We start from the raw sequence: 21,604 nt of genomic DNA on the forward strand, positions 1-21,604 counted from the left end.
CTGCCATTCTTTCAAATAAATAACAATAAATGAGTAAATACGAAAAACATAGGCACCAATCTCTTCTGATTATACACACCCGTTACATGTGACATATATTGGTCACTTTTCATTACATTAAAATACCCGAGATATTTCTTTGGGAAAGAAAAGGTTTATTTCAGTTTATAGTGGAAACTCCCTTCCTAGGGCAATCCTCCAATATCTCAAATATCTCCCATTGACCCTACCTCTCAACCATCATCATTAAATGGAGTCTCTATCTTTAGTTAATCAACATTGAGACATAAAGTTTAAACAGCTGCATGAGTTTTGGGGAAACAGATCTTACTCTGCTTGTTACATAATATTAGCAAAATGAATTCAGAATGTCTTATATGACAGTTGTATAAAAAATGGCATATTCCTTGGTATCTGTATCATAGAAAAAGTGATTCCATATAAGAAAGAAGTTTTAATTTACTGTATTACCTTAATAAAACAGAGTCTAGGGCATCAAATGTGGCCATACATTCTTTGCTGCTCCTCCTATCAAGGCATGGAATCTGTTTTCCCACCCTTTGAATCCGGGCTCAGTATGTAAATCTGTTTGGCCAGTGGGCTCTTAGCAAATCCAGTGGAAGAAGAGGTGTAACAATGTTTGCACACCATGCTTTCCCTTTCTTGTTGGGAGCCCTGATTCTATCCTGTGAAGAAGGGCCATCTTGCTTCCTACAGAGTGTAAAGACAAATGGAGGAAGAGGACTTGCTTTCTGAGGTGAACCCTAATAATCCTGCCTGTGGACAGATCCCACCTCATGAATGAGTCCAAGTCAGAGCAGATCTGTTCTGTCAACACAAGGAACATGAGAAAATAATAAATAGCTGTTTTAAGCCACTGAGTTTTGGGGCATCTTATTACTCAACAAAGAATAAATGGTACATTATTGCATGACCATAGATGTAGAAAAGTATTAAATAGCTGTCAGTGATTCTTCTTTGTGAAACACCAGACCAGAATAGAAGTACAGTAGAACATTCTTAACCTGATTAAAGATGCTTGTCTATGACTTACCTGTTAACATATTTAGTAATGAAAGTTTAGAAGTATCTTCACTTAAATTTGGAGCCAGTCAAAAATCCTGCTATTATCTTGTCTTTGTATTACTGTACTGCTCATTCTGGCCAATGCAATATGTTACTGTAAAAGGACATGAGATACAATTAGAAAATAAAAAAAAATCTGTCCTTATTTATAGATGATGTGATTGTCTATGTAGGAAGTCTTGGAGAGTATAAAAGCTGTTAGAAAAGAAACAGACTGAGAATAATGTTGAGGTATAATAACAAGGTATAAGAGCTACTCTATTAGAAGGCAGGATTTATTATTTATCAAATTACAGTAAATGGATAAGGTATTATACAGATATAGGACAGAGATCAATGGAACAGAATACATGAGTAATCTCAGAAACATGTTACATGAAAGAAACCAGATGCAAAAGACTACTTATGGTGTGGTTTCATTTGTATGAAATATCTGGAAAAAGTAAATTAGTAGAGACAAGACAAATAAATTAGTGTTTTCCTATAGTTGGCAATATGGGTTGTTTGTGAGGATGGCACAGCTCAATACTTGTTGTAGAATGTATCAATATTTTGCTTCAATACATGTTGTAGAATGTATCAATATATTTCATGGGTGTGTCATATTTGTTGATCTGTAGACCAGCAGACAATCATTTTATTTTTTCCAGCTGGGGGCCTTTATGAGGATGTTTCTATGAATATTCATGTATAAATTATTTAGTAAACATATATTTTGTTTCTCTTGGATAGATTAATAGGAGTGCACTTACTGGGTTACTGTAAGTTTATGTTAATTTTTAAGGTACACCAAGCTATTTTTCAGAATAATTACAAAATTTTACAATTCCACCAGATAAGGATCCAAGTTTCTCTGTATTCTTGTCAAAACTGTTCATAATCTATGCTTTGTTTGCAGCCATTCGGGTAGGTATGAAGTAGTATCTCAGAACGGTTTAAATATGTATTTACCCAATAATAAATGATACCTAACACTTTTTGTGTATTTATTAGATATCTGCTTTTTCCTTTGGTGACATATCTATATTTTTTCCATATTTTAAATTAGATGATAATAATGATAGTCATGATGATTATCTCTTCTGCCCTCTCTCCCACTTCTTCTCTCTCTTCTTTTCTTCTCCCACTCCTCTTCTCCCTCTCCCTCCCTTTTTCCTTTTTGAGTTATAAGGGTTCTAGTGTGGACATAGTTCTTTACCCGATATGAGATTGACAGATATTTTCTTCATTTAATATGGTACCTAAATTTAAGTGCGGTTTAATATTTATATGTATCCTATATCTCATATGATCTTCACTTGGGCAGAAGATACTGTGAGAAAACAACTAAAAGAGGAGCAAATCATTATAACCATAGCTGGTACATCAGGTATTTAGCGTGTTTGTGCTTCTACGATTTATTTGCCCTTTCTATTTAAAGGAGAGTTAAATCTTATGAAAAATAAGGATGTGAACTTAGTAAAAACCAATATTCCTATTAGTGCTTTTTCTGTCAAAATAATTATATTTATTATCCATATTTATCCAAAAAACATTGCCATTATTCAAAGTAGTCATAAGTTTTCTCGTGATTTGCATTCTGAGCCAGTTTTAAGCTTCTGCACACAGTATACAAACACACATGCCAACCAGGTTATTCTCTCTGCTTCATGTGAGTTAATATTAGGTAATAGTTCTAAAAGCCAAATGCTTCTAAAGGAGCTAGATTGATCAGCATTAAAACCTGCAGGGAGAGGTACCTGTTCCCCTACATCCCCTCAGACTGTGCAGAAGACTTTGATGCATGGACACAGTCCAGGGGTGCATTCTCCCACAGCTTTATTTTAGGCACAACATGCCTCTTTAAAAAAAAAGGCAGAAGAAAAGAAAAAAAAAAGAAAATTTTGCAACTGGCCCTCACTGGCTTGAAATGAGTGTCCTTTCTATTGAATATGTCTTTTGTTTCATTTTCAAAAGTCTCTCCAAAAGAAAACCTGGAATGAACACCTGGCATTTCGCAAATTATTGTGTTCCCTAAGGGCACTTTTTCTGGGCCTTTTCTTTTATTCACTTACTGAAAGGGCAGAGCGTAAACAGATCACTTTTCTGTAGGCTCCCTCTCGTGACGCAAGTGGTGGGGACAGCAAGAATAATACATATTCTTTGATGTGTTCTTTTGTTCTGCTGGATAAATTTTAAGCAGGAAAAATAATGATTTTCATACATATGAAATAAAACTGTATTAAGGATTTTGTTTAACTCATGGCTAAAATGAGAACTAGGTAGGTGTTAACGAGGTTCAGTGAATTCTAAATTTCTATGGAGCAAAGGAATTTTGAAATAAATGTACAAACAGAGTGAAACTGGTTTTTCCAAGGAGTTGAGATGGTGAAGATAGTGTATAGTTTTGCACTGGGGATATCCTGTAATCTTTTTTGCTTATTCCAAATTTCCATATTGTCTTAAGCACAGTTTGGCCAACTTTTTTGTTATAAGCCAATAGTTAAGTGTTTCAGGTTCTGCTGCCCTTATGATCTCCAATTCATCCCTGCTGCTACAACATGAAAACAGCTGCATACAAAACATAAACAAATGGGAATGATTGTGTTTAAATACAATTTTGTTTATGGACACTAAAACTTGACTTCATATTAATTCTGTTATCAAAACTAATGGGTTCTTGCTTGGTGAGGATGGCCAGTGAACACTTGCATCAAAGCAAGGCATAAGATTGATTGGATAAGATTGATTGTGAGCATTCATGCTAGGAGTAAGCTATGGATGGTTCTCAAAGCAGTGCCTCTCCCATCCAGGGATCAGCACGGTCTTGACAGGCAGAGCAAGGCATATTCTTAGGGTCTTGAGGTTTGTATTTAGAGATAAGAGTTTAGTCTGGTATAGAGGTTCAGCATGCTTCATAGATCCCCTGTTCAGAAAATGGCTTCAAATTTCATCCAGAGGAGAGATTAGTATTATTGTGAGACTAGTTTATTCTGGATCCCTGGGGGCTGGCACCTGTCCTGTGCATGTTCTTGTTGTTGGGGTCAGCTAGAACAAGTTCCTTGAGACTTTACCATCCCTTGGTTGTGGTCTGGCACCTGGCACCCTTCTGAGTGTGATGCTACAAGATAAGCTTCCTGGGACAGTCTCTGGAAAGCAAGCTCAGGAGAATATGTGCTTAGAAAATGTTTTGGATTTGTTGTCCATTTCCGAGTGATTCTTTTTTGCCTGCATTCTATCCTGTTGGTTCCATTTTCATATGTGATGAAATCCTGGATTTTTTTTCCAACCACTCAAAAAATCTAAAAAGTATTCTTTGCTCTTGTACTATACAAAAAGGTTTGAGAACCAAATATTGCTAACATCTAATGTATAGAAAACAATCTGAAAAGCTCAAAACTAAAATGAGTACACATTTTCAAAGTATTAGATTAATAAATTACCCTACATCATGGTGTAAATAGATTTATACTTGGGTCTATCTATGCATATATAAATACAAAACTTGGAGTTCCAAACATATTTGGAGTAATTTCGACAGATACGTGAGGAACACAGCAAAACCTAGAATGCAATTTTTAGCAAGTGCATGAGACAGCTTCTTTATGTAAGTTGGAATACAGATAACAAGTGGTTTCCTTGTACTAAATATTTTTGATTGTACATGTAATGTAATCGTTTTCCAGAAAGTCTCAAAACCACCTTTCCAAACAAACATTAATCAACTCTCACCCGCTCATTTGCTGAATAAGCTAGTATGATTCCAGAAGTCAGGCACAGCTCTTTTTCACAGTTAGGTTTATATTATGTGTTTTATGCTTTCTCTGCACAGACTGGGGTCATTGGATATATTCTTGGGTCCATATGCCATCTAGTAGGTATTTAAAATACACACTTTCTTTTTTTTTAAATGGGCAAATAAAAATTATAAGCATGCAGTCTATGACCTGGATTACCACTTTATGACCAAATATTGCTGCACAATTTTTCTTTCTGTAATTGTGTTTGTTTCCTTACTGGGATTTAGGCAATGTTTTACAGTATAACTTTTTTTTAAAATATTTTTATTCATTTGTTTGAGAGGCAAAGTTACAGACAGAAAGAGGGAGAGGCAGAGAGAAAAAGCTTCCATCTGCTCACTCATCCCCCAAATGGTCACAAAGGTCAGAGCCTGGTCTATTTGAAGCCAGGAGCCAAGAGTTTCTTCCCCGTCTCCCACATGGGTGCAAGGGCTCAGGCAGTTGGGCTTTCACTGCTTTCCCAGGCCACAAGCAGAGAACTGGCTCAGAAGAGGAGCAGCCAGGACATGAACTGACGCCCACATGGGATGCTGGTGCCACAGGCGGAGGCTTAGCCTGCTATGCCATCGTAATGGTCCTGGGTGCGACTTTTACCATAATGTTGGTTCAGCTGTGATCCTAAGCCTGTGTTTTAGAATATGTGAATATATTCTAGAGCAGAGATTGTAAATCTCTCTGTAAAGTCACAGAGTAAATATCTAGGTTCTGTGTCATAATGTCTTCACTCCAAGTATGCCACCAGGTCGTTGTAGTATGAAAGCTTCCAGAAACAATATGTAAATGAGCAGGTGTGCCTATGTTCAGGGGGTGTATATTTAGCCCAGCAGTTAAGCTGCCAGGTAAGTCCCACATCCAGCATGTCTGAGTTTGAGTCTCTGCTCCACTCCCAACTCCAACTTCTTCCTAATGCATACCTTGGGAGGCACCAGGTGCCAGTTCAAGTGAGTTGATTTTCTACCACCCTCATGGCAGACCCAGATTTGTTTTCCGGTTCCCAACCTCAACCCCTCTTTCTGCCTCTCAAGAAACAAGACAGAGCAAAACAAAAACCATGTGTTCACAGGTGTTTCACTTGTGCAATAAACTTTTGCAACTAGTAAAGGTTTCCTTGCATTTTTTGGACCCACATAAGTTCTAAGAGAAAAATTGTGCGGTCATTCTCTTTAAGGTATAATAGGCTGTTACTGTTGGCAATAAAATCTACCTCCCTCAACTCTCTGTGGGATCCCTAGGGCTGACCAAGAGCAGCAGGTTTACAGAAGCCTCACTAAAATTGGTAATTCTCTCACTCCTCACCAGTCCAGGCCACTTGTCCCCAGTAGGTCATCGTTCAATTCTTTTCTCTTATACCAGCAAGTGATACAAAAGGCAAAACCATCCTTATTAAATTATTTTGATCTTTGATGAGGTACAAAGGATAGAATATATGAGCCTGACTAAATTGAAGTGATTTTTTTCTGTAACAGTTTTGTGATGGATAGTTTGAGTCCAATGTATTGATAGTCTAAGAAATAGTAGCTACATGGGCCAAATGTCTGATGGGTTTAATGTAGAAGGAAAAAAAATACTAGTGAAAATACGCTAATTTATTTTTCTTTAATCTTTTAAAAATTTATGTATTTATTTAGTTTTTAAGTGAGCAGATATCATGTATGTCATATAAATAGATTTAGGAACATGGTGATACTTCCTTCCCTTCCCCCTCTCCTGCCCATGCTGCCACCTTCCCTTATCATTCCTTTCTTATTCTTTTATACTTTTTACATTTTTGAAAGATTTATTTACTCATTTGAAAGGCATAGGTACAGAAATAGAGAGACGTTTTCCATCCATTGGTTTGCTTCTCAACTGGCTGCAATGACTAGAACTGGACCAGGACAAAACCAGAAGCTTCATCAGAGCCACCCAGATGAGTACAGGAGCCCAAGTACTTGGCTGTCTTCCACTGATTTCCCAGGCACATTAACAGGGAGCTGAATTGGAAGTGGAGCAGCCAAGATTTGAACAACACTCATATGGGATGCCAGTGTCACAGGCAGTGGCTTAATCCATTAGGCCACAATGCCAATCCCAAGGCTAGATACATTCTTTTTCCCCCTCTTTTTTCTTAATTTTGTTTAAGGACTACAACTTCATGCATTTAATATATACAAATTTGGGAACATGGTGATTCTTCCCCCTCTACTTCCCTCTCATTCACCTTTTCACCTTTCTTCTTCCTCCCTCTTCCTTTCCCATTCTTATTTTTGTATAGAAGACTTTTATTTAATAAATATAAATTTCAAAAGTACAACTTTTGGATTATAGCTGTTCTTTCCCCCATAACCGCCCTTCCACCCACAAACCATCCCATCTCCTACTCCCTCTCCCATCCCATTCTTCACTAAAATTCATTTTTAATTATCTTTATATACAGAGGATCAACTCTATACTGAGTAAAGATTTCAACAGTTTGCACCCACATAGAAACACAAAGTATAAAGTACTGTTTGAAGATTAGTTTTACTGTTAATTCGCATAGTACAACACATTAAGGACAGAGATCCTACATGGGGAGTGAGTGCATAGTGACTCCTGTTGTTGATTTAATAATTGACACTTTTATTTATTTATTTATTTATTTATTTATTATTTTTTGACAGGCAGAGTGGACAGTGAGAGAGAGAGACAGAGAGAAAGGTCTTCCTTTGCCGTTGGTTCACCCTCCATTTGGCCGCTTTGGCCGGCGCACTGTGCTGATCCAATGGCAGGAGCCAGGTACTTGTCCTGGTCTCCCATGGGGTGCAGGGCCCAAGGACTTGGGCTATCCTCCACTGCACTCCCTGGCCACAGCAGAGAGCTGGCCTGGAAGAGGGGCAACCGGGACAGAATCTCGTGCCCCGACTGGGACTAGAACCCGGTGTGCTGGCACTGCAAGGTGGAGGATTAGCCTTGTGAGCCGTGGTGCCGGCTGACACTCTTATTTATGACGTCAGTGATCACCTAAGGCACTTGTCATGAGATGCCTAGACTATGGAAGCCTCTTGAGTTCACAAACTCTGATCTTATTTAGACAAGGCTGTAATCAAAGTGGGAGTTCTCTCTTCCCTTCAGAGAAAGGTATCTCCTTTTTTAATGGCCCTTTCTTTTCACCAGGATCTCATTCACAGAGATCTTTTATTTAGGTCATTTTTTGCCACAGTGTCTTGATTTTCCATGCCTGAAATACTCTCATGTGCTTTTTAGCCAGATCTGAATGCCTTAAGAGCTGATTCTGGGCCCAGATGCTGTTTAGGGCATTCGTCATTCTATGAATCTGTTGTGTATCCCACTTCCCATGTTGGATCACTCTCCTTTTTAATTTTATCAATTATTATTAGCTGACATCGGTCTTATTTATGTGATCCCTTTTATGTTTTACAGAGCTCAATTTTCAGTTAATTTTTTACTCATAAGGTTAACCCTACACTAAGTAGAGAGTTCACCAAATACTATGAAGAAAAGAGAAAAAATACATAAAAATTAACAAACAAACAAGAAAAGTCAAGGCAAGGGCAGTTCAAGATTGCCGTTTCTCAAGGTGACAGGTTCACTCCCATAGATTACATTTTAAGTACTCTGTTAGTTACCACAGATCAGAGAGAACATATTGTATTTTTGTGACTGACTAATTTCACTAAGTATAACGGTTTCCAGTTGTATCCATTTTGTGGTAAATAACAGGATTTCATTTTTTACCACTGTGTAGTATTTCATAGTATATATATACCATAATTTCTTTATGCAGTCTTAGTTGATGGACATCTAGGTTGATTGCATATCTTAGATTTTGTGAATTATGCTGCAATGAACTTGGGGGTACAATTCATTCTTTCATATGCTGATTTCATTTCTTTTGGATAAATTTCCAGAAGTGGGATGGCTGGGTCATATGATAGATCTATATTCAGATTTCTGAGGTGTCTCCATACTGTCTTCCATAGTGGCTATACCAGTTTACATTCCCACCAACAGTGGGTTAGGGTACATTTCTCCCCACATCCTCACCAGCATTTGTTGTTTGTTTAGTTCTGTATCAGAGCCATTCTAACAGGGGTGAGGTGAGCCTCTTCATGGTTTTAATTTGCACTTCCCTTGTGGCTTGTGATCTGAGCATTTTTTCATGTGTCTATTGGCAATTTGAATTTCATCTCTTGAAAAAATGTCTGTTCAGGTCCTTTGCCCATTTCTTGACTAAGTTATTTGTTCTGTGGTTGTTGAGTTTCTTGAACTCCTTATAGATTCTGGAAGCTAATCCTTTATCAGTCACATAGTTTGCAAATATTTTCTCCCATTCTGTTGGTTGCCTCTTCACTTTGCAGAGTGTGCTTTTGCTGTGCAAAATCTTCTCAATTTGATGTAATCCCACTTGTTAATTTTGGTTTTGATTGTCTGTGCTTTTGGGATCTTCTCCTAGAAGTCTTTCCCTATGCCAATGTCTTGTAGGTTTTTCCAAGTCTCTGTAGTAATTTGATGGTATTACATCACAGATTTAGGTCGTTGATCCATTTTGAGTGTATTTTTATGCAAGGTGTAAAGTAGAATTCTTGTTTCATACTTCCACAAGAGGAGATCCAGTTTTCCCAGCACCATTTTTTGCATTTTTTGAAGAGACTGTCTTGGCTCCAGGGGTTGGTTTTTGCTCCTTTGTCAAAGATAAGTTGGTTGTATACGTGTAGATTAATTTCTGGAGTTTCTATTCTGTCTCATTGGTCTACACATCTGTTTTTTGTATCAGTTACAGGTTGTTTTGATTATAACTGCCCTGTAGTATGTCTTGAGGCCTGGTATTGTGATGCCTCCAGCTTTGGTTTTATTGTTCAAGATGGATTTAGCTATTCGGGTCTCTGTGTTTGCATACGAATTTTAGCATCAATTTCCCTAGATCTGAGAAGAATGTTGTTCATATTTTGATTGGGATCACATTGAATCTCTAAATTGCTTTAAGTAGTATGCACATTTTGATGGCATTAATTGTTCCAGTCCATGAACATGGAAAATTTTTCCACTTTTTTATGTCCTCTTCTATTTCTTTTTTTAATGTTTTATAATTTTTATCATAGAGATCTTTGACATCCTTTGTTCAATTTATTCCAAGTTATTTAAATTTTTTGTAACTATTATGAATGGGATTAATCTTAGAAGTTCTGTCTCAGCTATGGCATCATCTGTGTATACAAAGGCTATTGATTTTTGTGTATTGGTTTTATATCCTGCTACTTTTCCAAACTCTTTTGCGAGACCCAGTAGTCTTTTCTTTTTTTATTAATTTTTTTCTTTTTTTAATTTATTTGACAGATAGGGTTAGACAGTGAGAGAGACAGAGAGAAAGATCTTGCTTCTTTTGGTTCACCCCCCAAATGGCTGCTATGGCTGGTGCTACACTGATCTGAAGCCAGGAGCCAGGTGCTTCCTCCTAGTCTTCCACATGGATGCAGGCGCCCAGGCACTTGGGCCATCCTCCACTGCCTTCCTGGGCCACAGCAGAGAGCGGGACTGGAAGAGGAGCAACCAGGACTAGAACCCAGTGCCCATATGGGATGCCAGCACCACAGGCAGAGGATTAGCCAAGTGAGCCATGGTGCCGGCCCCCAATAGTCTTTTCATGGAGTCTTTTGGGTACCCTATATATAGAATCATGTCATCGGCAACTAGGGATAGTTTGACTTCTTCATTCCCAATTTGTATTGCCTTGATTTCTTTTTCTTGCCTGATGGTTCTAACTAAAACTTCCAGGACTTTATTAAATAGCAATGTTGAGAGTGGGCATCTTTTTCTGTTTCCAAATAATAATGGGAATGCCTCCAATTTTTCCGTATTCCCAACCCATGCTGGTTTTGATTTTGTTATAAATTGCTTTGTTTATATTGAAGAATGTTCCTTCTATACCCAATTTGCTTAAGGTTTTCATCATTAAAGGATGTTGAATTTTGTCAAATGCTTTCTCTGCATCTAATGAACTCATCATGGTTTTTAGTCTTCAGTTGGTTAATGTGGTGTATCATATTTATTGATTTTTAGATGTTGAGCCATCCTTGCATAGCAGGGATAAATTCCACTTGTTTTGGGTAATGATCTTTCAGATGTGTGTTCAGATTCAATTGGCTAGTATTTTGTTGAGTGTTTTTGCATCTATGTTCATCAAGGATATTAGTTTAGAGTTCTTTTTCTTTGTTGTATCTTTTTCTGGCTTAGGAATTAAGGTGATACAGGCTTCATAAAAGGAGTTTGGGAGGATTCTCTCTCTTTCAATTGTTTTGAATAGCTTGAGAAGAATTGGAATTATTTCTTCTTTAAATGTCTGGTAAAATTTAGCAGAAAAGCTGTTGGGACTTGGGCTTTTCTTTTTTGGAAGATTCCTTATTACTGATTCAATCTCCATCTTGATTTGTTTAGGTAATCTATGTCTTCATGATTCAATTTAGGTAGGTTGTATGTGTCCAGGAATCTATCCATTTCTTTTTGGCTTTCTTATTTGTTGGCATAAAGCTCTTTGTAGTAATTCCCGATGATTCATTTTGTTTCTGTGGTATCTGTTGTTACATTTCCTTCTTCATCTCTGATCTTATTGACTTGGGTTTTCGCCCTCTCTTTTTTGTTTGGTTACTTGGAATGGGATGTCAATTTGTTTATTTTTTTTCCAGAAAACCAGCTCTTCATTTCATTGATCTTTTGTACTGTTCTTCTGGTTTCAATTTTGTTTTATTTCTTCTCTAATTATAATTATTTCATTCCTCCTACTTATTTTGGTTTGATTATTTTTTCTAAGTCCATGAGATGCATTGGCAGCTTATTTAGTAGATGACTTTCCAGTTTCTTGATGTAGGCACTAAGTGCTATAAACCTCCCTCTTAACACTGCTTTTATTGTATAATATAAATTTTGATGTGACATATTGTCATATTCATTCATTTCTGGAAAATTTTTGATTTCTCTTTTGATTTCTTCTATGACCTACTGTTCATTTAGGAGCATGTTATTCAGTTTCCACGTGTTTGCATTTGTTCTTGAGATTCTTGAGTTGTCAGTGTTGAGCTTCAATCCATCATGATCAGAGAAGGTTCATGGTATGATTTTGATTTTTTTGCCTTGCTTTGCATATGGCCTATCCTACAGAAAGTTCTGTGTACTGCTGAGAAGAATGTGTATTCTGCAACTGTGGGGTGAAAAGTTCTGTAGATCTCCATAGTTCCATTTGGTCAATTGTGTCAATTAGCTCTGTTGCTTCTTTGTTGATTTTCTGTCTGGTTATCTATTGATGAAAGTGTGTTGTTGAAGTCTCTTGTTACTGTTGTATTGGAATGTATGTCTCACTTTAGCTTTGTTAACAGTTCTTTTAAATAGCCATGTGCCCTGTAATTGGGTGCATATGCGTTTATTATAGTCACATTTTCCTGTTGTATTGATCCTATTGTATTGATTACATAGTGTCCTTCTCTGTCTCTTTTAACACTTTTTCTGTTAAAGTCTATGTTGTCTGAAATTGCGATGCCTACACTTGCCCTTTTTTTCTTTTCATCATTTCACTTTCAGTCTACATGTTATCTTTGTTGGTGAAGTGTTTCCTATAGGCAGCAAATAAATGGGTCTTATTTGTTAATCCATTTGTCCAGTCTGTATCTTTTAACTGCAGAGGTGAGGGCATTTATATTCAAGGTTACTGTTGATAAGTAACTAGTTGGTCCTGCCATTTTTTGGTGAATATTCCTTCCATTTAGTTTGGATTTGTTTTGTACTTTTACTGGGTGATTTCACGAAGATGGTTTTCTTTCTGTGTTTATGTGTGTAGCACATCCTTTAATATCTTTTGTAAGGCTGGATGAATAGTGACAAATTCTTTCAATTTCTGTTTGTTATGGAAGGTCTTTATTTCACCTTCACTCATAATTGAGAGCTTTGTAGGATACAGTATTCTGGGTTGACAGCTTTTTTCTCTTAAGATTTGGAATATATCTTGCCATTGTCTTCTAGCCTGTAGGGTTTCTTATGGGAAGTCAGCTGTGGGTCTAATTGTAGATCCTCTGAAAGTAATTGGGCATTTCTCCTGTGCACATTTTAGAATCTTTCTTTTATGCTTTACTGTGGAAGGTTTACTAAAATGTGTTGTGGTGAAGATCTTTTCTGGTCATATCTGTTAGGAGTTCTGTGTGTTTCCTTTACTTGGACATTCCTTTCTTTCTCCAAATTCGTGGAGTTTTATGTAAATATTTTAGTAAATAGGCCTCTAGTCCCTTCTTTCTTTCCACACCTTCTGGCACTCCTAAGACCTGTATGTTGGACCATTTGATAGTATACTATTGATCTTCAACACTATTTTTAAGTTTCCTAATTTCTTCTTATCTCTCTCTCTCTCTTTTTTTGGTCTGACTGTAAAATTTCCAGGCATTTTGTCTTTTAGGATATCCCTTCTTCTGCCTAATAAACTCTGTTTTAAGGCTCTCCACTGCATTTTTCAATTCAATCTATTGAATTCTTCATTTCTAATATTTCATTTTGATTTCTTTAAAATCTCAATTTCATGGGAACAATTTTAATTTATATCATATATTATTTTCTTTAGTTCATGGGTTTACTTCTGATTGCTTTTGAGTAATCCTATGATGAATTTTTTGAATTCCATTTCTGACATTTCCTTAATTTTCATCTTCACATTCTTATTGATATGTTGTGTTCCTTTGGAGGGGGGGCTCATAGTGTTTTCCTTATTCTTGCTTCTTGAATTTCTGCATTTATTTTTAGGTATTTGTAGAGTTTTTTTTTTCCTCTAATGGCTTTTATCTTTGAACTATGCCTGTGTAGCTTACTGGAATGTCTACACTTTCAGTGACTACCAAGAGGTGTGTGGTGGATATGGCCAGGGAACACTGTTAAGTGCTCCAGGATGGGGTGAGTATCCAGGGTAGCACCAAAGTTGGGTGTGGTAGCTCTCCTCTTGGAACTGGATGGAGAGAAATGGTCACCTCTGTTGGTGCAACAACTCCTTCTCCTCCAAGGTGAGGAATGCCTAGGTGTTAGTCCCCAGTGCGTTCAACACTCAACCATCATATGAGCCACACATATGATCTGTTCAGTCCTTCCTAATAGCACTGGTCCTTCGGCTATGAGCTGCTGCTCTAGGCAACCAAGGAGCTCTGAGAAAGTGCAGCGGCACTCTGTGATTACCCAGAACCCAGCTACACCTGCCTCCTCTCACACAGTCACAGTGTTTCTCAGTCTCAGCACCCAGGGCTCTCAGGGTCAAGGAGTGCCAGTGGGGCCACTATGCTCTGTTGGCCTGTCCTGTCCACAAGGACACTAAGATGTTCCCAGAGCTGCTGTCTGTGTTTGTTCCAGACAGCTGGATTAAGTCCAGCCCTCCCAATCAGATTCAAGGTCAGTAGGGAATGTGTTTTTTTCCTCTCTGGTAAGATGTCTGGATCATAGGCACCCTCAATACCTGCTAGCTGCAGCCCCAGTCTCTTCACAATTGTGCTGGGTGCGTAGGAGAGCCCTGCAGGCAGCACTTCCTTTCTGTAGGGATGGCTCCTCCTCCCTACCCATCGAGAGTGGGTGCAGCTGGCGTGGTGGAGACTGTCGCTGTCAGTTGCTCTTGGACTGCTGACCTGGTGAATGGTGACCCTGATAGTTCTGGGTGCACACACAAGAGCTAGAGCAGCTGCTACTTACTCATGTCCAAAAATGGCACCAGCCCTCCCAATGCTGCCTACAGGTCACTGTTGTAGGGGAGATAAGGAGAGAGGGAGAGAGAGATGACCCACTTTCCCTACCCCCACCCCCTGTGGATGAGCAGTTGCACCGCTGCTCTGGGGGATCTGGGCTAGGTTAAAAAATGGTGCAGGCCGGCGCCACAGCTCTATAGGCTAATCCTCCGCCTTGCGGCGCCAGCACACCAGGTTCTAGTCCTGACCGGGGCACCAGATTCTGTCCTGTTGCCCCTCTTCCAGGCCAGCTCTCTGCTGTGGCCAGGGAGTGCAGTGGAGGATGGCCCAAGTGCTTGGGCCCTGCACCCCATGGAAGACCAAGAGAAGCACCTGGCTCCTGCCATCAGATCAGCGCAGTGCGCCGGCCACAGCACACTAGCCACGTCGGCCATTGGAGGGTGAACCAATGGAAAGAGAAAGACCTTTCTCTCTCTCTCACTGTCCACTCTGCCTGTCAAAAAAAAAAAAAAAATGGTGCAGTTCACTAAGCTCTCCCTCCAGCTAGATCAACAGTGGCATGGGCCTGTGCAGTTCTCTGTCACCTGGTTTGCCAGGACAGGTGCTTTTTCCCCAGACCCAAGCTGCTGGGTCTTTTGTTGTTTCGTTGCTCCTTGCTGTGTGTCTGCACCTTCCACACAGGTCTGGGCTGTTTCTACTGCTTTTGCAGGATCTCCCACCTCAATTTCCTCAGCAGTCTTATCACTTTTTAATATTAATTTCACTTAGCATAAATCAGACCACCCAACCACTATTCCGCCATCTTGGAACCCTTTAGATATATCTCTTTTAATTTTTTAAATGTTCTACTTTCAATTTATTTTATACTCATAAGATAAATCCTACACAAAGTAAAAAATTCAACAAAAGAGTAAGCAGAAAGTAACATGGTTCCACAATAGTAAGACAAAGATGTAAACAATCAGTGAATCTCAAAATGTCCATTTTGTTCATGTACATTACATTTTTTGTACTCTATTAGTTACCACAGATCAGGGAAAACAGATGGCATTTGTCTTTATTTATCTTTTTGGGGCTGGATTATTTCACTAAGTGTAAAGGTTGCTAAAAACAGGATTTCATTATTTCTAAAGTTGAATAGGATTCCCTTTCTTTCTTTCTTTCTTTATCTATCTATCTATCTATCTATCCATATCTAATTTCTTTATCCAGTCATCAACTGATGGACATCTGCATTGATTCATATATTAGCTATTGTGAATTAAGCTGCAATGAACATGGGGCTATAGACAACTATTTCATATGCTGATTTCATTTCCTTGGGGTATATTACCATAAGAGGGATTGTTGGGTAATATGGTATAACTGTTTTCAGCTTTCCGAGGTATCTCCATACTGGCTCCCACAATGACTGTACTAGTTTACCTTCCCAGCAAGAGGGGATTATGGTACCCTTTTCCCCACATCCTCACCAGCATTTATTGTTTGTTGAGTTTCTTGAGCTCTCTATAGATTCTGTATATTAATCCTTTATCCATTGCATGGTATGCAAATAATTTTATTTTTGGTTACCTCTTCACTTTGGAGTGTTTCCTTTGCAGTGCAGAGCTTCTTAGCTTGATGTAATCCCATTTGTCTATTTTTTGTTTGATTGCCTATGCTTCTGGGGTCTTTTCCAAGAAGTCTTTCCCTGTGCCAATGGCTTGCAGCTACTCCCCATGCACTATTGAGCAGTCACAGCATTCATACAGTCGCAGAGGAGCCACTCAGTTGTGTGAGACTGCTCCATCCACAAAGGGAGCAGAGGTGTTCCCAAAGCCAGCTGCAGGTGGGTGTTCCACCTTGGCAGTTTCAACCCCAGAGCCTGTGATATGCTGAGATCATGGGGGCACCTCACAGTCCTCCATGGGAGGACTCAAAGTTAGAGGGGAATGCAGAATTTTCTCTCTGGTAAAATATCCTGGTCACCATTTGCATGAGAGCTGCCCAAAGCCTTCTGCCTGCCAGTTGCCAGGCACCTTTGTAGAGGGATTGGGGAGAAAGAAATGTGTTTTTCTCTTGCTGGATTATGTGGGCACCCTGTCCTGCATTAGGGCTCCAGGCCACACTCAATATCTGTGGTTCACAATGGTCTCCCTCAGGCGATACCACCAGTGGCAAGGATGCTACATGTTCTCTAATCCCCAACGGCTCCCTGCTGTACTTCTGCATCTTCCACACTGCCCCACAGTGTCCCTCTTCCTTCTGTATAATTTTACTTCCAGTTTCTCTCCGACTCTTCCACGGGAGTGCACTTCCTCCACTTTCTTTTGCTATTTTTCCCCAGTCTGAAGTAGCACATCTTATCCCTGTTCAGCCATATTAGAATCCTTATGCTAATTTCTTAAAGCAACAAGCAGTAATGACCAGCTGTCACTATTTGGCTTTCAGAATATGTAATGAATGATAGGTAGAGTTTAGGGTTGAGTACACAAAGAAATACTTACTTGTAGCCTTTTTTGTCAAATGTCCACTTGAACTCTTGTCAAACATAAATCTCATACAGGTTGGGCAGTTTCTATGAGTCTGTAAGTTTTTATTGCAAGTATGCTATGCTGGTTTTACTTTTAAGAAAATAAAAGCATGTAATTTTTCTATGTTTTATTAAGTGGCTATCGCATTCTTTAATTGTCCTTAATTTTATCAAATTCATATCATCCATCTGTGAATTAGATCATTTTGAGGAATTAGACTGCCTATTCCTTAAAATTTTCTTTTTTTAGAAAAGATATATCTATTTATTTAAAAGGCAGAGAAAGAGAAGAATAAGAGAGAGAGAGAGAGAGAGATTGAGGGATTAAAATAATCTTAAAACAGAAGTGCCAACTTATTTTAAGACTGAGAGATTGAGAGAGTATCCATCTGCTAGCTTACATGTCAAGTGGCTGCAATGGCAGGGGCTGGGCCAGGCCAAATCCAGGAGCCAGTGTCTTCACGTAGGTCTCCCATGTGGATACAGGGATCCAAACCTTTGGACTATCCACTGCTGTTTTCCCAGGCACACTAGCAGGGAGTGGATTGGAAGTGGAGCAGCCAGGACTTGAGAACTGGCGCCCATATGGCATGCTGGTATTGTAGGCAGGGTCAGGTCTTAACTTTCCGCGCCACAGTGCCAGCCCCTATTTCTCAAAATTTTCCTTGATATTTTTATTGTCATAAAATAGTCATGCTCAATGGAAGGCTGTTTTCAATTTAAAAATGAAAATGTGAGTTCATTTAAATTCAAAAAACATTCAAGTATATATTTAGAATAAGTCCTCTTTCTGATTCGATGTCCTACACATATGTACACACATACACAGTAGCCTGGTAATCCTGTTCTCCTCTGCCAATGGGTGTGGTAGACCACCTCACAGAATTCTGGATATATTTGCATTCATATGTGTAACAAAAAAGATTTCATGTTTTAATGTTTTAGTACTCTTTTCCTACATCATACATCTGGGGATCTTTCTATGCTAGTATGTATATCTACTTTATTTTTAAATGATTACATTACAACCACAATGTAAACAATACATGTAATAATAAGAAAAATACCATTGTTTTTTCCATAGTACTGCTGCATCATAAGATATTCCATGAGTATATCATTCATCAACTTTTTTTTAATATTTAGTTTATTTCAATTGTTATTAATCAAAGGTATTGAAATAAACAACTTTACATATACTGATATACATGTGCACTTCTTTTCAAAAACATTTTAATTTATTTGAAAGGCAGAGACACAGAGAAAGAAACAGGAAGGTATAATCCATTAACTGGTTTACTCCCTAAATTCCCTCAAGAGCCAGGACTGGATCAGGCAAAAACCAGGAGCCTAGATTTCCATCTGGGTCTCCCTATTGGGTGGCAGCTCTCCAAGTACTTGTGCTATCACATTCTGTCTTCCAGCATACACATTAGTAGGTAAATGAAGATGTAAATGGAACTGGGAATCAAATTCAGGCACTTTGATATGGGATACTGGCTTTTCAAGCTATTTTGTAACTACTGTGCCAAAGTCTTGCCTCACCTCTGCTGTTTTGTATGATGGAATCCTAGGTGTGTGGTTACTGAGTCAAATACTCTAATTCTCCTGTTTTATTGATTATGATTCCACTGAAGCTGTATGATATTATCCATTCCCATTGTCTCACCCGCCTTGCATTTTATCAACCATATAATATTTGTGAAATTTATGCATAAAAATGAGATGTAGTACTGCAAGGATTTTGATGTATCTGATTAATAATGAAGTCTGATTAAAATCTCTTCCACATATTAGTTGTCCATTAGCATAATTATTTCTTATTCATATTTCTTAAAGAGATTTCTTTTTTTGGTTTACTTTAATTTTATTTGATGGAGTCTAGAAAGACTAACAGAAATTTTCTTTTGTATTTTCTTTGATTATTCCTCTATCACCTCCCTCTACAACACCTATTAGATGAGTGTTAAATTTTCTATATCAAAATTACTATACCATTTAACCTTTCTCTCCCAACTGTCCAATCTTTGTCCTTTGCATTTGGCTGGGAGGGTCCTGCTTCTCAGTATTCCAAATCATCAATATTTTATCTGAGTCAATTCTGCTATTTATCTCTTAGTGTATTTAGCTTTAGTTTTAATTGTGGTATTTGTGTTTTTATAATCATTTATGTGTATTATATATTTATTTATGCTTCTTTTTTGTTTTTTATTACTATCTTGGATGTTCCTTATGAGATTAGTTTTACCCATTTACAGTTTTTATCCTATTCAAATTTCTCTTGGGGCAATAAGTTGGTACTTCTGTTTTAAGTTCTTGGTTTTCTTCACTGGTCTCAGATTGTACAGACTTGGTAGCTTTAGGGAATTTCCACAAATTTCGTGGTAATTGCTTTTTGTTTGACAGTAAAAGCAAGTTCTAAAGGACAATAGCCTTAAGCTAGTTTAAGTTCTCCTTGAATGAAGTAAGATAGGTGTTATTGAGGATTTTGTCTCATATTTCTGTAAACTATGCCCACTTTTTTAGGCTCCCAATGGTAGCATTCCTATTTTGATGCAATGTACTTATGCTCCATTTTTTTTTTTTTTTTTTTTTTTTTTGCCTAGTTGGGAAATAATAGTTACCAAGGAGAGCACTGTCAAAGTTAGCTACTGTCATTGGGGTGCAACATGTAATTTTTCTGTTTATTTGATTCTTTTTTAAAAAAAAAAACTTATTTTGAGGGGGATTGATAAAGGCCATTTCTTGGGATACACTTAGCTCTGCTAGATAGTAGCATTAGTGTATTCCCATCTGCCTTATATCCTCAGAATATTCACAATCATCCCAATGCCCGGTGCTCTTTTGAATTTACTCCTTGTTTTTCATTTATCCTTCCAGAAGGAAGGTCAAGTTTCTTTTATTGTTGCCATCAAATATCTCTAGTTAAACCAATGGTGAAATCATTTTGAGTAATAAATTTTATTTTTCCAAGTTACCCCTTTTCAGCTCTCTATGGAGTTGGTTGGGATTTGTAGCTGAATTTGATTTCATTATGTTTATTTTCACTCAGTCTGAGTCCAATAAAAGAGAAGATTTCTCTCGTTTCTGTTTGAAATACTTGCAGCAGGTATATTTAGAAATGGCCCACAAACCTGCCAGAATTTTAAGTCAGTCAAATATTATTGGAAACAATATTCTTCACTTCTCTTACTGTTTTAAGTGTAGGACTGCCAATGATTGTCAAAAACGATTTAACAGTTCCACATAACCTTTTAGAGAGATTCATTTATAGAGCCACTGAAACTTACTCATTTGAAAGCAGCAGTAATGAGAGAGTTTTACTTTGGAAGCTGAGACTGATTCCCTGCAAAGATTATTTTCAGTCCCTGCTTGACTAAAAGTTTTAGATTTTCAAATACAATGCCATTTTTAAAGTAGTAAAGAGAATATCTTCTAATTTGAATATTTAATAAGTTTCTTGTTGCAAAATCTGTAATTTAGTGCTCATCACAAATGATATATTTAAGAAATGAGTATTAATGTATATTAGTGAAGTTTCTGCATACGGAAAAATAAGAACAATCTTCTATAAGTCCATGAACACTAATCTTTCTTTGCCTTTGAGTAATGATATTCTTTCTCATCTTGTTTTTTTTTTTTTCTTTGAATTAAAATAATTATCTGAATTAAAGAGAGAGAGATATCTCATCTTCTGGTTCACTCCCCAAATGCTCATAACAGCCCAGGGTAGTTCTGGCTTAAATCAGGAGCCAGGAATTCAATCTGGGTTTCCCATGCAGGTAGCAGGGACCTAACTACTTGGGCTACCACCTGCTACCTCCCAGGTTGCACATTAGCAGGAATCTGGAATTGGGAGTGAAGTGGAATTGAACCTAGGTACTCCAGTGTGGGAGCAGGCATCCTAAGCAGTGTCACAACTGCTATGCCAAATGCCTATCCCTGCCTTGTTACTTTACATTTAATTTTATAAATGATTTATGCAGCATTTCTAATGTGCCATGCACTGTGCTAGACCCAGACATTACAAGATGAATAATATGGGACATTATTTTTACCTTATATCTTGACTATTGTGTGTCTGCAAAGATCAAATGAAACAGGAGGTATGAACATGTTCCATGAAATATGATATAATAAAAAGTTCTGTAGAAGGTACAAAACTTATTCAAAGTAAAATTGGGATATAGAAAAAAAAGTTGTAAAATTAGCCCTAAAAGCTTTCAGATTGTTGACCTAAGTACACAGTATTAAATTGGAGATAATTATGGAGATAGTAATAATTGCAAAATTAGACTCTTCAAAGAAAATGATTGATCCACTGTAGAAATTTTGTTCTAACTTTAATGTTTTCAACAGTTTGGGAAGCTTATTAAGTATTAACACCTCTCTCGTGTAGTCTTTGTATATGCACAAAAATCAGAAGAGGCAGTAAGTGTGAAACTTCTCTGTAAGCCGTAAAGTGCTGTATAAATATAAGTTGCTAATAGTGTGAAGGGAGATGATGCTGAGAGACAAGGGAACAACTTGGATAAGGCACAGAACTAGAC

At 37.8% G+C, this 21,604-nt stretch overlaps 1 protein-coding gene across 1 annotated transcript in view; it reads left to right on the forward strand.

Moving 5' to 3' along the window:
- KCNH8 (potassium voltage-gated channel subfamily H member 8) overlaps nt 1-21,604 on the forward strand; it is a 451,930-nt gene that overhangs the window by 46,828 nt on the left and 383,498 nt on the right. The window lies entirely within an intron of this gene.

The sequence above is a fragment of the Oryctolagus cuniculus genome, chromosome 4 (genome assembly GCF_964237555.1).
Source record: "Oryctolagus cuniculus chromosome 4, mOryCun1.1, whole genome shotgun sequence".
Classification (NCBI taxonomy): Eukaryota; Metazoa; Chordata; class Mammalia; order Lagomorpha; family Leporidae; genus Oryctolagus; species Oryctolagus cuniculus.